General features: G+C 43.2%; 1 protein-coding gene across 1 annotated transcript in view; it reads left to right on the forward strand.

Moving 5' to 3' along the window:
* Window positions 1-15,729: 15,729 nt before the first annotated feature.
* Window positions 15,730-17,698, forward strand: part of LOC114664375 (tensin-4-like) — a 30,191-nt gene continuing 28,222 nt past the window's right edge. The window contains exon 1 of the mRNA XM_051918773.1: window positions 15,730-15,898. The gene's annotated coding sequence lies outside the window, so the exon portion shown is untranslated. The remainder of the gene's footprint in view (window positions 15,899-17,698) is intronic.

The following is a 17,698-nucleotide window of genomic DNA, read 5'->3' on the forward strand; positions in this document are numbered from 1 at the left end:
TAAACTTTTTTGGGATCCCCCCCCAAATGGGACGACACACGAAAGAGCATCCCAAAGCAACTGCAGGCTCCCAGTGCTGTAGCAGTTCGCCGCAAAAGCCAATCTGAAAAGATCACGGTCATGGTATAAGTGTCTGCCATCATTGGGTGATGTAAGGAACATTATAAATGCGCAGGGCACAGTATTACTTGACCATTAACCTGCCTGACTGCTGTGTCTGTGTATAGGAGAGTGGCAGATCCTGCTACAATAAATTACCGTGCTGTTCCTGTTTCAAGCTGAATAAAAGCTGGTTTAGCTAAAGTACTGAGACTCAACTTCGTGTTTTGGGGTGCAAGACGAGGACTCACACGTTATGGCACACACACATGTGGTCACAATGCTATAGTAAACAGTAAACGCTGTGGAAAGCCAGCCCCTGGACACACACAGACAGACACCAGAATGTCCAAAACACACACTTTTATTTTCTGTTATGGCACCACAATGCCTTATCCCAACAACTCTTCTTTCATTCTTTCTCTCTCTCTCATCCTTGGACCTCCACTCCCCTCCTCACAAGTTCTGTCTCCTTCCTCCCAACTCTGGCTCGTCTACTGGAGGGAGGCGGCCCCTTTTATACTGACCCAGATGGGCTCCAGGTGCCCATCTTCTGATGAGTCTTCCTGGCATGGCAGGAGTGTCAGGAGAGCACCAGGAAGCAATCCGGGTGCCCCTGGGATTTCTTCCAGCTGGTGTGGTGGAAGTGCTGCCATCCAGGGTTCCATCCAGGGTTCCCCCTGGCAGTGGCCACTTCCTCCCATAGGGATGCGCTTCTCAGCTCCGTTCCAGTGGCCCCTAAGCAGACCCAGGCGGCTGCCCTCCCGTGGCCCAGGGGAGGTATCGTCCCTCTTGTGGACTGTCCAGGCGCCCCGGCTGGGTAGGATCCCCAGCCGTCTGGCACAACGCTCATACAGATGTTAACTATATGAGTGAGGCACGCTGACTGAGACCGAGAATGGGAGACAATTACCCACAGAAAGAGAAGAACCTTCGACTCAGTTGTGATCACATGACGCTCGGCCGACAAAGCATATACGTGCTACTCGTATTGCAAGACCTCACTCGTTTATCAAGTTCAAATTTATCAAAAATTTTTGCTTGTCTTCCAAAATACTCCTAGACCAAGTTACTCACAATCCAAGGTTTTACTGTATACTGTATTTATTGCTTGCATAATCTTATTTAGTCCCATTTCAAGGTGGTGATGGTAGGAGGGTGTGGTTGGGCAGTACCTATCCCAGGAGTCAGCTCTGCCAAGGCAATTCACTCATGCAGACACTTAACACTCATGCACGTTGAGTCAATTTAGAGTCACCGCTCAGCCTAACCTGCACGTGTTTGGAATGTGGGAGGAAATCTAAAATTGAAGGAAAAGCCCATGTGAACGTGAAGAGCAAACCCCAAACTCCACACACAGTGACCAAGCCTGAGAGTCAAACGCAGTCGTTGGTAGTTGTGCGGAAGCAGAACTTATCACCGTGTTGCCCTTCTACTGTAGATATCCGGTCCTATTGTTGAATGTATGATGCACGGGTGTGACTGAATAACAACGGAGATGGTTTACTGGCTCCACAGTCCTCACACACATGAAAGAGGACGTGAATCAAAATGAAAAGAAACTGCGATTTTCTATAATCCAAAAAAAAAAAAATACTGTCATGTGATGTTTTTCAGTTGCTTAGGAACAAGGCTCCTCGCCTGCAATATGAGTCACCTGATATCGGAGTACACTGCAGTCAGTCATTCAGTGAAGTCTTGAGGCCTTTGTGTGGCGTTTGATGAGCACTTTGGACAGAAGACCATGCCCCGGGAGATGGGCACCCTTGTACCTAAGAGCTGCTGCTACTACAACAATAACAACAACAACAATATTTATTTCTATAGCACATTTTCATACAAATGATGTCGCTCAAAGTGCTTTACAGGATGAAGAAAGAGAAATAATATAAAAAATAAAATTAGGGAACACTAATTAACATAAAATAAAAGTAAGGTCCGATGACCTGGGAGGACAGAAAAAACAAAAAAACAAAGAAAACTCCAGACGGCTGGAGAAAAAAAAAAAAAATCTGCAGGGGGTTCCGAGGCCACGAGACCACCCAGCTCCCCTAACATCAATGATCTCAATCAGTCCTCATGGTATTCAGGCTTCACATGGAAGAATCTGATGACGATGGTCCTTCGATCCATCAATGTAAAGACTGCACGGTGCCCTGATCAGGTGGGGGATTGCAGATCGCCATCACAGCAAACCAGAGAAAGTAGGGGTTAGTGTGGATTTTTGAGCCACTATGAATGATAATGATAATTAAATGCATATACAGAATATCAGGATTAAACTAAGATGAAGCTATGAGAGAGCCATGTTAATGTAATGTCTTTTCAGCAGTTTTTTAAAGTGCCCCACTGTATTAGCCTGGCGAATTTCGGTCAGCTGTTCCAGATTTTAGGTGCCTAACAACAGAAGGCCGCCTCACCGCTTCTTTTAAGTTTAGCCCTTTAGGTCTACTAAACAACATTGCAGAATGGCAGCACGGCACCGAGACCCTGCTCAGGTCTTTCCACCCGGGCTCCAATGTCCTCTGACAGTCCAGCGCCTTTGGTGAAAACCAAACTTTCTTGGTTTTCTCTGAAAGTCTCTCGCTCAGTGTCTCAGTGAGACTCCGTCAAATTTAAGTCTAAGCTGTAGGCTCGACATACCTATCCTGCTTTCTAGAATGTTCTGCTTGTGCCGACTATAAGATAGATCCTAAGGCGGTGGTACTATAGTACAGTTTCTCATATCATTTAAATTCTTTTTCCACAGTGTGTTATTTATTCTCTAGTCCTGATGGCAGTTCTTTCACCAATATTCTGGTGTCTGTCATATTTATTATAATACAATGCAGTGGTAGCGCTGCTGCCTCACAGAGTTCATGTCCTGGGTGCTCCCTGCATGGAGTCTGCATGTTCTCTCCGTGTCTCCCCGCCATGCTTCACTGTAGGGCTGGTATTAGGCAGGTGAAGATCAGTGATTGGTCTTCAGCGGACAAAGTGGTTGGTGTTCTGCTCAAAGAGTTCCATTTTTGTCTCATCAGACCAGAGAATCACTTCCCTCATGCTCTTAGTGTCTTTTAAATGCCATTCATTATATTCCTTTTACTCCTTTTACTTAGGGGGGCCTGCCCCACAAATTGAGAACCACTGCCTTAACATATGGTTTTGGGGGATGGCGAGTGTTAAGATGTTCTGTCACCCCATTGGTCTGAAGTATGGGTGTTTGGAACTGGCTTGTATCAGAAGCCTTTAAGTACCATGATGTCCTATTGGCTGTAGGGGTTGGACAGAAAATCTATAAATTTGTTTACTTTACCCCTCCCTCTCTCTCTCTTACCAAACTGATGAATGACCATCTCACACCATGAACTGAAAAGGACAACACAATGAAGAGCACAGCTCGGCAGCCATATTGAGACAGGCATGCGGCCTGTTCTGAAGAAAGCTTACCACAAAATGACGCCTTAACCAGAGACATCTTAAGTAACAAGTCTGTGTGCCGCCTGAAATTACACATCAACATTTATTAGGTTATATGGTTTCCAATTTTCAAATGTACTTTGCATATTGTTATCATTTATGAATATTACCAATAATACATTGTTTAAATTGTAACTTAACTTCTGCTTGCCTTTTACTACACCTAACTGCCTGAGGTTATACATGTAGAAGGGAAGGTGGGGAGAAGTTATATGGTACAATACCTTATAAACAGTGGCAAGTCTGTGAGATTAGAGGCATTCTGACAAAGGCTACATATTAATAATACAAAAGGGGAAAGTAGAGCAAAATATCACTCTACCAAGACAAAACACTGTCATAAAGGGTGAGAGAGACAGAGAGAGAGGGTCCTTTAGAGCACTCTTAAAGGGGAATGGTCGCCACCAGACAGCACCATTGAGCGCCTCTGGCTGGCTGGCACCCCAGGCATTCGGCTTTTGCCCTACCTCATCATGCTCTGCTACACATTATAACTTCAACAGGTATACCAGTAGGTAGTAATTCCAAAAGTGCATCGATTTGCCACCTTTTCTCTTCTGCAGTGTGACAAAAATTGAAAATGCCATCGGCCCAGCAACTCAGTGGATGCAGAGATGAGTCCTTCACATGTGCTTCAGTTCACTGGAAATCAAAATCAAAACCGCCTGACTGATCTCATTTTGATGTTAGTTATGACAGGGCACCTGGCAACAACTTAGAAAATTGATGTCATTATTGAATGTGTCTTTTTAGGATGCGAAAACAAATCCTGTAGGCAGTATCTGGGAAATAGGATCTGCCAACTCATCTTCTGACTGGTTTCCCAGCTTTGACTAGAAACGCAGCTCCAGGTTGCCACCCAGGTGTTTCGCAAGGCGAGCGCTTTATGATAGGCGAAGAGATCCTCGCTTAAAGCCTCGAGTTACCTGGAAGATGCTTAGCATTGTTGTCTGACAGCTGCCCTGAGATGATGTAGCTGTAAACCGCTTTAAACCGCTTTGCCAGCACACATACAAGTACACTGAAGCGGTTTCCCAGAATCTTTAATGCTGGAAATGGCAGCTCTGTGCTGCCCACTGTTACGGCTCAGCCAGAGTTGTAGGCCTGGCTTCAGTTTATTCTTTTTTTGTGTAATGTTTCAACTTTTTATGTTGTTGATTTTTTATTTGTGGTTGTTTTTTAATTGATGTAATTTCAAGATTTGTCTTTATATTATGTTGGTTATTAATTATTGAATGTTTTAATATTCTGTAAATACCTTTGCTTTCGTTCCATGTGTTTAGCCAGACTGCATATGAGACCGCATATAACACTAGTCAACAAAGATTTTGTCACACAACAACTTAAGTGTGTCTTAAAAATACTTTTGTCATTCATTTTTCAGTTATGTCTATTCTTTGGCTTTAAATTTAGTATATAAACCTTTATTAAAGGAATACTCTACCCAAAAATGATATCTCTCCATAAATAAAAGGAAATCCCGGGACGAGACTTTCTCAGAGACAATTTCAGGTCCCCGCGAGACGAGACTTTTTGCCAAGAGATCTCCAAGTGGGGAAGGAAATAAAAGACAAAGAGTAGAAGACAAAGTAGAACGTCATAAAGAGGTTTAAAAACGTTGGCGCGATACACATGCAGAGCAGGTTAGAGATAATGAAAGTACTAAAACTCAAATTTTCAAAAAGCGGATAGTAAAGATTGCATTAGCACAAACAAACGAAAATTATTACTCTGTGAAATAATGAAACAGTAAAAAGAGATTGAATATATGGACATACGTGATAAGACGGAAGTATTTAGTTATTGTTCAGATTTAAACTTTAAGTCGGAGACTTGTAGATCATCTAATTCGTGTTGCCATCAGGGAAAAGTAGTGTTTCTTCCCAATGAAGAGGCCTATCCGTGAGAATTAAAAGATTTGTTGTTTGGTGAAAGTGAAATCCACCTACGCGAGCGGCAGAGACGTGAAGTGACTGGTGTGTAGTGCAGGCTGGGGGGTTGGCGAGTGAAGCAAGCAGGGGCCAAAGCCCCCTAGTTTTTTATATGCTATTTACCTCTTTGTAGTGGTGGCCGAGACAAAACTTTTAATCTTTTGTTCTCATGTAGAATGGGGGTGGGGGGGGGGGAGAAATTTATGACATAACAGAAGTCAATAGTGACCAGAGTCCTCATTTATAAAACTTTGTAGGGTGTGAAAATATGTGCACAGCAAAAAAAAACCTGAAAAATGCGTACGCCAAAAGCAAATCAGATCTGTGAAACCTACCATACGCTGTCACACACGTGCGTTTAGGAGGCAGTCAACAAGCCCAGAGGTGAGTGAGATATTACGAGACAAGGGGTTGATTTGTGGTACTAACGCCTCTCTCTTTCTTTTCAGACCCGAAGAAGAAAAATAAAGTATGTATATGTGGTATAGCGGGTCCACAGCTCATGTCAAAAGGGCCAGTTTTTAAAATAATTGCCACTTAGCAAGGGGGCGTGGTGGTGTGTGGCCGAGCAGGTCCCGGGGAGTTCATGATGTGGGCAGTTCTCACTTAATTGCATAGGTGAGGAGTCGTCCACATCTGTAATTGTTCCCGGGGGCTGCTGATTGCCTCAGCTGATCCACGTCCCTGTAATAAATAGAAGCGCGAGGTGGCTAGCAGGAAGAAAAAAAAAAAGAGAGAGAGAGACGGAGGTTGCAGGAGAAGACGGCGGCAGGAAGTACCAAGGAGAAAGCCGGTGCGTGAGTGAGAGGGAGAGACAGCTAGCGAGCTGGACAGTGAGCCCTAGCTGGGTGTTTGGCCGACACCTAGGGCAGTTGGTAGTGGTCGCTCCCGCTGAGCATTGCGGGAGTGGGAGTGACCAGAAGAAGGATGGCTCACCGCAGAAGACAGCGGGAGTCGGGAAGCTTGGAAGGTGGATTCCCCAACGTGAGAGTCCTGGCCATTGGGGCAAGCCAAGTCTCGGTGTGGAGAGAGCGGAACCGAAGCCAGGGATCGGGAAGCCTCCAGACCAGTCGAGTGGAAAGAAGGTCAGCTGCAGGTAGGGCGACTCCCCTGTTGTGAAGCTCGATGGGAGAAGCTGGGGAGCTGCCAGGTGAAAAGAAGGCACCGGGCTTTGTGGTACAAAGGATGGCTTCCAGCCGTTGTTTTTAAAGGGATTGTTTTTTTTCTAATGGATTTTAACCTCCACTTTTCACCTCTATTTTTATTGGATTATTTATTTAAAGATTTGATGTGCTGCACTATTTATTTGGACACTGTTGTTTTTGCTTGCTGTTATGAATAAAAGCACTTTGCACTTTTTGCACCATCCCCTTGCTTCATTGTTATGCCTCACTGCCAAGCTCATCAGTGACATTACCTACGGTGTTGGGTTCAGGGCTCCTGGAAGGACAATAGGAACGTGGAGCAAACCCGCATCGTCACAATGTACCATACTTCCAGGTTCCCAAGATGGCTGTCAAACGTCACTTCCGGCACCCTCCGATGACGATACTTTCTGATCTCCAGAAGATAACATCACTTCCTCCATCACATCACTTCCGGTTCCAGTTTCGATGTCGTCTCCTGCCACCTCGTTTCCGTCAGTCATTTTGTTTGTATATAAAAACACCATCTGTTATATTCCTGTTATCATCTGCTATGTAAATGGATTTCGATTGCACTTTTTGCCTCAGCATTTTTTTCTTTTGTCCATTGGACATTATACAGGAATGATCCCCAACTCTTTCCCATTGTGGAAGTGTTTTGTTTATCACAACGCACATTTCTATGCAGTTTACCCTTTATAAATGAGAATCGCCTTGTGATCGCGCCTTCAAACACATTCCTTGTTATTTTTAGACTATTTTGGGGACGATGGCTGATAAAGTTTATGATGGTTTATGTTGATTTAACACTCTTTCAGATTGTTCAGAGGACAAAATACCTGTGAACTCCGTGCTGGTGAATTTCAGTATTATATAAATACTAGTCATTTAGCCCGTTACAATAACGGGCGCTAGAACAGTACTGCATAAACATTAGTAGGAACAGTCTATATTAAATGGCAAGGGACTTTGACCTCATTCTTTTTGTTGGTCGTATTTTTCTTTCTTTCAGCCTTTCTTTTGTTGATGTTTACTTGCTGAGCTGACCGTTCTTCGTGGGCTGCCGCCGTGTATTGTGTGTCTTTAATTTTCTGTGACAGTAATACTGTCTTGTACGGCTCTATTCAATAAGGGTGCACACAAAAAGGCGAGCTTCAAAAGGGCAACCTCAATTGAGCGCGGCGAAAAAAGGCGTTCATAGATAATTTAGTTCAAATGGCTCTGGAATATGTGAAGAGCAACAAAGTTGGAGATCTTTATTTGCGTGCGCCTTTATTCGCTGCGCCCAATTGAGGTCGCCCTTTTGAGGCTCGCCTTTTTGTGCGCGCCCTTATTGAAGGATACCGTCTTGTACGTCCGCTGGCTTGTACGTCTGTAATATACCTTTAATTTTCTCTGGCGGTAATACAGGCATGCGCGTCGGTAATATGCGTTTAATCTTCTCTGACAGTAATACTGGCTTGTATGTGGCTGCAATATGCGTCACTGTATTGTGTACCTTTAATTTCCTCTCGCAGTAATACTGGTTTGTATTTCCGTAAAACGCCTCTAACTTTCTCTGACAGTAATATCGCGCATCGCACCATGCCCCGCGCATGCGCACTTCACCAGAAGACACACACACACGGACACCTGGATGCACACAGGGATTTTATTAAAGAGTATAAAATCTTGATGTTATAGTGGTCTGTTATGATTGTAGCTTCTTTTAATTTTTTTCTTGGGTTTTCTTGAAGCTGGAATACCAGAAGTGTCTGATGGGGCGTGAGCCTACCCAGGAAGGAAGTGGCGTTTTCAGATTTTTCAATGGTCGAGTCACGTGCGCACACACGGGAGACAGTTTCAAGAGCTCAGGTGATGGTAATTATCCAGCAAAACCAGTAGCTGGCGCTGTTTGCTGATGTTTTCTTTCTTCCTCCCTCTGCAGGACTGGAGACTGACGGCCACTAAACTGATGACGTCAACTTCCTTTGCCCGCCCTCCATGACCCGCCCCTTCCTGCCGAGTGACTATATAACCTGAGGACCAGCCATCTTGTTCTCAGTTGTGGTTTGAACTCGCCTCTGGAAAGATGTCTCTGCAAATGATTGTGTGTTACATTTTTCTGCGGTCTTTCAAATTATACGGGTTGTGGCAGAAGCGCTTGGTTGGCGCCGACCCGACACAGACTGACACCGGAGGCACGTGAAAATGAAAATAAAAGATTTATTTTGTCTTCAGCCGTGGGGCACGTCTTCCCCGTGTCCCACAGGCCCTTCACAGTCCCCAAAATTGGTAATTGGCCTAATTAGGCTGCACTTCCGGGTGTGGCTGCATTACAGTCCACATGGGCTCAAGAAGCCATGCAGCTCCCCCTGGTGGTGGCCACGGAGCCCAACAGGGCTGAGTTACGGTGTTCCACAATTGTGGCCCCGATGCAACCCAGGGGGGCTGTCACCAAGTGTTCCGGGTAGTGTGGCTGCTCCCCCATATCCAGTGTCAAAGGGGCATCCCGGCCGGCCGTCACAGGGTTCACTATATCGGTGCCCCCCACTCATTCACTTTGTGGTGTCACCTTCATACAACGGACTGTCCTGTCTCGGCATGAAAACAGGTAACTAGTTTCTAGAGTTAAACCGGGAGAGGCGTGCAAAAGGTAAAAGAAATGAAAATAAAAAGTAAACGAAGCGACCGAAATCCAGAGAAGAGGCAAAAAGTCAATATGTAGGCAAGGAGTTAAAAACTAGGCAAGACATGAAAAATAATTACAAGAGAATTCAAAAATGTAAAGGAGGCTTTAACCGTAAATCAGATACGGCTCAGTGCTAAAGGCTGACCTTTTATCCCGTCTGCTGATTAATTCAAGAACAACAACTGCAGAAATCACAACCCTAGAAACGTGGGACGCAACCCTGACAATGGCTTCCATTACAGGACCTCAAATTTCAGCCTTAATCATGACAAAAAAAAGTTAACATTTTACAACTTACTCCGCTGCAGGACCTCATCATTACATTTTAATTCCATGTGTAAATGGAAACTGATTCATTTTATCTGGCTACAATGTACATATGAGACTCAAATTAAATGGGGTCTTTGAGAAAGCTAACAATTGTCACAGGCCGTATGTTACATGTTTGGGCTACTTTGAAAGGGTCCTCTGGCCCCTGCATTACGGGCACATTTCATTACAGAAGCAGAGACTTGGGGGGTCTGGTAAGGTCATAGTGATGTGTTTTGAAGGGATGATAGGACCCTCATGTGTAGCCTTGAACACAGACACACAGGCCACCCTATCTCTCTACTATATAAAAAAATCTTGGGATGAGACGAGACTTTCAGAGAGACGAGATGAGATTTTCTCAAAAAGACACTTTCATGTCCTGTGAGACAAGACTTTGTGCCAAGAGATATAACCACACCCGGGGCTGGAAATAAAAGACAAAGAGTAGATGACAAAGTAGAACGTCGTAAAGAATTCAGAAACGTTGGCGCGATAAACATGAAGAGCTGGTTAGAGATAATGGAAGTACGAAAATTCGAAAGTCTCAAAAAAATGATAGTAAAGATCGCATTAGTGCAAACAAACGGAAATTATTACTCGGTGAAATAACAGAACAGCGAAAACAGATCAAATATATTACACTTTAAGTTGGAGACTTGTAGATCGTCTAATTCGTGTTGCTAAAAGGGAAAGGTAGTATTTCTTCCCAATGAAGAGGCGTATCCGCGAGAATGAAAAAATTTGTTGTTTGGTGGAGCCAATCCCAGCCAACACAGGGCGCAAGGCAGGAAACAAACCCCGGGCAGGGCGCCAGCCCACCACAGGGCACACACACACACACACACTAGGAACAATTTAGAATCGCCAATGCACACCCCCGTGACCCTGTAGTTAGGATATAGAGGGATGGATAATGGATGGATGGATGAAAGTGAAATCCACATATGCTGTCACGCTTGGGTCACTGAGTTGCACAGAAACACAGGAGATTTTAGAGACAGAAACGTTATTCAAACACTTCAAACAAACAGAAGTCTCTTTCAGGAGTGAATCGAGCTCCATGTGTAGTCGGAGGGGACAGTTCCATCTCTCAATTAAAAGAATTGAAAATCTTCCTCTTCATAGGGGTGTACCTCGGGAGCGGGACCCCCAACAGGAGCAGAGGATGCCTGGGGGAGAAGAGGGACGAGTCAGTGAGACAAAGAGTAGCACAGCTGCTGTACAGGCTTTTAAATGTCCGAAGCGCCGCATGAGGTGCAGATCACGTGGCACGGCAGCAGCAGCAAGCCAGCAGCTGAACGAGCAAAGAGGAGGTAAAACAAAAAACTGTATTTGTTTCCCATTGTATCACTGTTTAAGAGGGGGTGTCGGAGGAGCGAGCACGTCTCCTTAGGGTGCGTTCAGCCCCCCTCTTCACAACGCGAGTGGCTGGTGTGTAGCTTGGGCTTGGTCGGGTTTGGGTTAGCAAGCAAAGCGAGCAAGGTAGTCCTTCTAAATGATAGTCAGAAGTCAGTGGCCACCAGAAGGCAGGGCTGCCATGTTGTTTTTGCACCATGTATCACTACCTACATGACGGTCACTAGGGATTCTGAGATTGTGATTCTTAAGAGAAAGAAAACATTTTCTCATTGTTAGGGTCTTTGCCTATAAACCTCAAGACGAGACTGGACAGAGTTGGACAGCTTACCATACAAGCCCTAAACCATATGAGCAGACTACCACAGGCATAAAGGCAACCTGTCAACCATAACAGGACCAGGGGCCGGTTGATGAATGAGTAGGGAATGTCAGGATGATGGCAAATGTCATTGTGTGCAAACTTGGGTTAAGACCCTAAACCACCCTGGGAGAATATGGACGCAAAATGGCCATCTATGTTAATAACGTAAGGAACTGTGGATGCAGATAAGTAGGATTAGTTTGTACTATACGACAGGAGGAGATCAGAAATCATATTAGAATAACCAAATGAGGGTTTGCATCCAGCATATGGAGAGTCGAGTCCAGGGGTTCACAAAGTCGGTCCTGGGAGCCCACCGTGGCTTTAGGTTTTTGCTTCAACCAGATTGATAATCCGTGACAACTAATAAGACTGATCTTAATTACAGTCATATGGAAAAGTTTGGGAACCCCTCTCAGCCTGCATAATAGTTGACTCTATTTCAACAAAAAAGATAACAGTGGTATGTCTTTCATTTCCTAGGAACATCTGACTACTGCGGTGTTTTCTGAACAAAGATTTTTAGTGAAGCAGTATTTAGTTGTATGAAATTAAATCAAATGTGAAAAACTGGCTGTGCAAAAATGTGGGTCCCCTTGTCATTTTGCTGATTTGAATGCCTGTCACTGCTCAATGCTGATTACTTGCAACACCAAATTGGTTGGACGAGCTCATTAAGCCTTGAACTTCATAGACAGGTGTGTCCAATCATGAGATATAAAGGTATTTAAGGTGGTCAATTGCAAGTTGTGCTTCCCTTTGACTCTCCTCTGAAGACTGACAGCATGGGATCCTCAAAGCAACTCTCAAAAGATCTGAAAACAAAGATTGTTGAGTCTCCTGGTTTAGGGGAAGGCTACAAAAAGCCATCTCAGAGGTTTAAACTGTCAGTTTCTGTAACTGTAAGGAATGGAATCAGGAAATGGAAGGCCACAGGCACAGTTGCTGTTAAACCCAGCAGGTCTGGCAGGCCAAGAAAAATAGAGGAGCAGCATATGTGCTGATTGTGAGAATGGTTACAGACAACCCACAGATCATCTCCAAAGACCTACAAGAACATCTCGCTGCAGATGGTGTATCTGTACATCGTTCTACAATTCAGCGCAATTTGCACAAAGAACATCTGTATGGCAGGGTAATGAGAAAGAAGCCCTTTCTGCACTCACGCCACAAACAGAGTCACTTGTTGTATGCAAATGCTCATTTAGACAAGCCAGATTCATTTTGGAACAAAGTGCTTTGGACTGATGAGACAAAAATTGAGTTATTTGGTCAGAACAAAAAGCGCTTTGCATGGCGGAAGAAGAACACCGCATTCCAAGAAAAACACTTGCTACCTACTGTCAAATGTGGTGGAGGTTCCATCATGCTGTGGGACTGTGTGGCTAGTTCAGGGACTGGGGCCCTTGATAAAGTCGAGGGTCGGATGAATTCAACCCAATATCAACAAATTCTTCAGGATAATGTTCAAGCATAAGTCACAAAGTTGAAGTTACGCAGGTGTTGGATATTCCAACAAGACAATGACCCAAAACACAGTTCGAAATCTACAAAGGTATTCATGCAGAGGGAGAAGTACAATGTTCTGGAATGGCTGTCACAGTCCCCTGACTTGAATATCATTGAAAATCTATGGGATGATTTGAAGCAGGCTGTCCAGGTTCGGCAGCCATCAAATTGAACTGAACTGGAGAGATTTTGTATGGAAGAATGGTCAAAAAGACCTCCATCCAGAATCCAGACACTCCTCAAAGGCTATAGGAGGACAGTGTCTAGAGGCTGTTATATTTGCAAATGGAGGCTCAACTAAGTATTGATGTCATATCTCTGTTGGGGGGACCCAAATTTATGCACCTGTCTAATTTTGTTATGATGCATATTGCATTAATGTCACTGCTGAAATCCTACTGTTTCCATAAGGCATGTCAGATATTAAAAGGAAGTTGCTACTTTGAAAGCTCAGCCAATGATAAACAAAAATCCAAAGAATTAAGAGGGGATCCCAAACTTTCTCATATGATTTCAATTAGCTGCAAAGCAAAGAGGCATGATTTTTACATTTATTAGACATTTAGAAATATTCCCATTTCTGCTATAGATTTAAATGTTTAACTCACTTTTAATGCTTTCATTCTATTTTGCTCTTTCTCTGTGCAGTTTGCTCCCTTCATTGTATCTTAATAACGACAATTAAAAATGAGCAGAGCAGACACCCCGGCAAACGACACTGAACTGTGAAAAGCTAGTTAGACCTACTAATTAGAAAATAATGGATTAGTTGAACAATTAGAACACCCGGAAAAATAGAATGAAACTCAAGATGAAATTATTGTTATAAAAGAAAAAAAATACATTATTCCCATATAACTGCTTAGTATATTTCAATATTTTTTGTTAACCAAAATTTCTAATTTCTATATATTGTTCCCAAAACACAGAACTTGGGAAATAACACATCACTTAATTAGCCCAGGAGTCCAATTAAAAAACAGAAGCTGGTGGGAACAAAAACATGCATCCCCAGGGTGTCCCCAGGACTGACTTTGAGAGCCCCCCTGGTCTAGAGAAATAAAAACTCAGTTTTACACGAGAGCATCAAGACTGAGGAGACAGTGTCCAGAATCCAGAGCCAGGAATTGTCCAGCAAGTGATCAGCAGTCCTGTTACTGGATCAAGTCACGTTTGCTCATAAAGAGCCATAGTGTTTGGGTGGAGGAGGAGGAGGACTGTCTCATTTATTGTCTTACCTGGTTACTTTAATTAGGTTATAGAAGAGCAAGGAGACAACTGGTGCCACACTAAGGCTGAAAGGTGAGAGCTGAGAGTTGGATGCCCACTAACCACAAGTTTGGGATCAATATGAGTGTAGTGAAAAGCCAAGCAAAATGACACCTTTTATTGGCTAACTAAAAAGATTACAATATCCAAGCTTTCGAGGCAACTCAGGACCCTTCTTCAGGCAAGATGTAATCATATCAATATGATCAATATGAGGGAATGTAGCAGCTCAGAAATGAAAACCGCAGAGTCACACATGCTGACTTGTTTTTGATGTCTTTACGGATGACACAGGAAATGCTCTGAAAACGGGATATTATAAAACATCCGGCAATGCATCACCCATTAAAGAAAAATTCCAGGCTTATTACTTGTAAAGGGGCACTGCCTGAGTTCAGACATGAAAACAAAAGGCACAAAAGGCACGTAAAACTTAAATGCTCCATAGCCTTAATGGAAGTGCCATGCAATTGAATATCAGTAGTGATGGCATGGGGTTGGGAGAAAAATGATGGGGGACTGAGCTCCTTAAACATGCTGCCATGATGAATCAATTCAATTCACTCCGGGCTGTAAGTCATTCAGCTTCAGAAAGACGAGCCTCTAAATAATGTCACCTGTTTTGGGTTTCTCTTGCTTCTTTGTGTACAGAGACAAGACACGGATTAAATGACATGACTAACACGCATCATTTGTCAGCTACGGAGGGAGGCTTTCCTTGTGTGCTGCAGTAAACTATTAGTGTGTCTCCCAATCCCAATAAAAGAAAGAAAGAAAGCCGCAGAGATTAGAAATATTGAGGACCGAAGCCGATGGATACACCCTGCATGACTTCCATTATCAGACAATACTGTAACTTCAGGAATCTTATGGCACCTTAGGGCAGCACTCAGGCCTGAGATCTGAGTCTGCAGAGGTTCAAATAAAACTCTAAATCCACGCCTTCTGCAACGTGTCTGTAATTAAATAAGGCAAAGACACACACGCAGCAGTCACTCTATCTATCTATCTATCTATCTATCTATCTATCTATCTATCTATCTATCTATCTATCTATCTATCTATCTATCTATCTATCTATCTATCTATCTATCTATTATATAGTGCCTTTCACATCTATCTATCTATCTATCTATCTATCTATCTATCTATCTATCTATCTATCTATCTATCTATCTATCTATCTATCTATCTATCTATCTATCTATTATATAGTGCCTTTCACATCTATCTATCTATCTATCTATCTATCTATCTATCTATCTATCTATCTATCTATCTATCTATCTATCTATCTATTATATAGTGCCTTTCATCTATCTATCTATCTATCTATCTATCTATCTATCTATCTATCTATCTATCTATCTATCTATCTATCTATCTATCTATCTATCTATCTATCTATCTATCTGCAGTATGTACCTTCACTTCTGTTGGTTTGCCTGTTTTTCTAATGGGGGATTCTTGCCACCGGTCACATTTCTTGCTTCTCGTCTTCACCCTTCTGCACACGCACACACACACACACACACACGCGTATGTGATTTGCTGACTCCTTCTACGGGCATTTCCTCTGCAGGGGTGTGCATTCCCATTCAGTTTACCTGTGTGATGTCAGCAACCCTTCCCAAAAGCATCTGCAGTGTAGGCGGAGACGTCTTGTTTAAGAGAAATCCCAGCAGCGTGTGCTTCTTTTAAAACTGGGAATCAAGCAACACTTCCACAGAGCACAGCTTGCAGCCTACACAGCTTGACCAGCCGATGACCAGCAGTTATAAAGGTACAAACTTTCTTAAATTTCAGTTCTTTATTTTGCTTTGCACAAGATAAAATGTTATATTATTTGTTGTGATGTAGTTGTTGCATAAATTGAAGAAGATGAGTTAAAAAAAAACTTTAGAGAAGGCTGGGGTTCAAATAAAGCAGCGATGGCCATTCCTGGTGCTCCAATGAGTTTTGTGATCATAATATTTCACTAAATATTTGAATATTAGTAAAATCAATATAGAAAGTTGCTTTTGAATCCTCTTTATAGCCCATGTCAGCGTAATGCACAATAATATGAGTTGATCAAGAAATGCTGAATGAAAGGGGGATGAAACAGAGGAGAGGAGTCGGGTAGAAAGATTGAAGAATTGTCCGCAACTAAACGTTCACCCATAAAGAGCCTCTATGGCTGGTCAGTATTCAGGGAGTGAATGTGGAGGTGGTGGGCTGCTACAAGTACTTGGGGGTTCACAACAATGACAGGCTGGACTGGTCTGGATACACAGAATTGATGTACTCTAATAAAGGGCAGAGCCCACTGGTGTTTCTTAGGAGACTGCGCTTCTTCTAATGTAGCCGAGACCTCCTTAACATTCATATAACACTGTGAGAGCTCAGTGTGGAGTGCTGGGCCGGTACCATCACTTCAAGAGAGACCCACCAAAGTAACAAGCTAATTAAGAAGGCAGGCACAGTTACGGAAGGCCATAGTGGAGGAGAGAACTGAGACAAACCTGATATCTATAATGAACAATGCGGCCTGTCCTCTCTGTAACACACTGGCATTGAGGAATTCATCAAAGGAAAGGTGTCAGGAAGAGCTGGTGGGACTGAGACATAGAGCATGATGGGCAGGAGGACAGTTTAGGGACCATCAAAACTCAACTGGATGTTAGTTTAGAAGAACTGAGTGGATAGGACTGGCGAGCTCCGTTGGGCTGAATGGCCTCTTCTCATCCTGATTGTTCTAACATTCACACCCACTGCACGGCAATATACCTTTATGATGTCTCACCGGGAAAGCTTTTTATCAATACAGAGTCAGACACCTTCCTCTTTGTGGTAAAGTGAAGGGGGCTGTTGGTATTATTGGTGTTGGTTCTGATATTTCTTGAGTTTCTGTAAAATTGGAACAAATAAACTATCTGTCTGTAATTAATCAAGGCATACATGTGCAATGTGAGAATATCTATCTATCTATCTATCTATCTATCTATCTATCTATCTATCTATCTATCTATCTATCTATCTATCTATCTATCTATCGCACATATAACTCACTTAAGGTGGTCTGCGCCAATGTCACACACAGTAATGTATGTGTCACTTCTTTGAGGGGGTCTATGGCTCTGCCGCACCCCACACTCTTATCATAAATGATTTCAGGAGGATTTGCTGCACATTTCCTGCTTGTTTAGCTAATGTCACGTAGTCAGTCGGTGTTATTATAACACACCATATTTTAAATCAGCCTGTTGCTGTTTAAGTGAATATCCTCACGGGTTTATCTAACATACGTTTTTTGTTCCAGTTTCCTCCCTTGTGTCAAAGATGGGCATATTTCGTTAGTTGGTGAGTTGAAAGTACTTGAGTAACTTGAGTAAGTGTGTCTGTACCCAGCAGTGCACTGGCATACTATCCAGGATGGGGTCATTCTCCGAGGCTGGTGATGCTGGGTAGGCCCTGCCTGATGCCACCCTATACTGTAATGTTCAGGTTTGGAAGATAAATGGATGATGTTATGTGACATCTGCAAGGGTGTAACCCATAGTATTGGAGTATCAGTGCAGAGTTTTTGTAAGAATGAAATCGT

Source organism: Erpetoichthys calabaricus, chromosome 14, assembly GCF_900747795.2.
Source record: "Erpetoichthys calabaricus chromosome 14, fErpCal1.3, whole genome shotgun sequence".
Classification (NCBI taxonomy): Eukaryota; Metazoa; Chordata; class Cladistia; order Polypteriformes; family Polypteridae; genus Erpetoichthys; species Erpetoichthys calabaricus.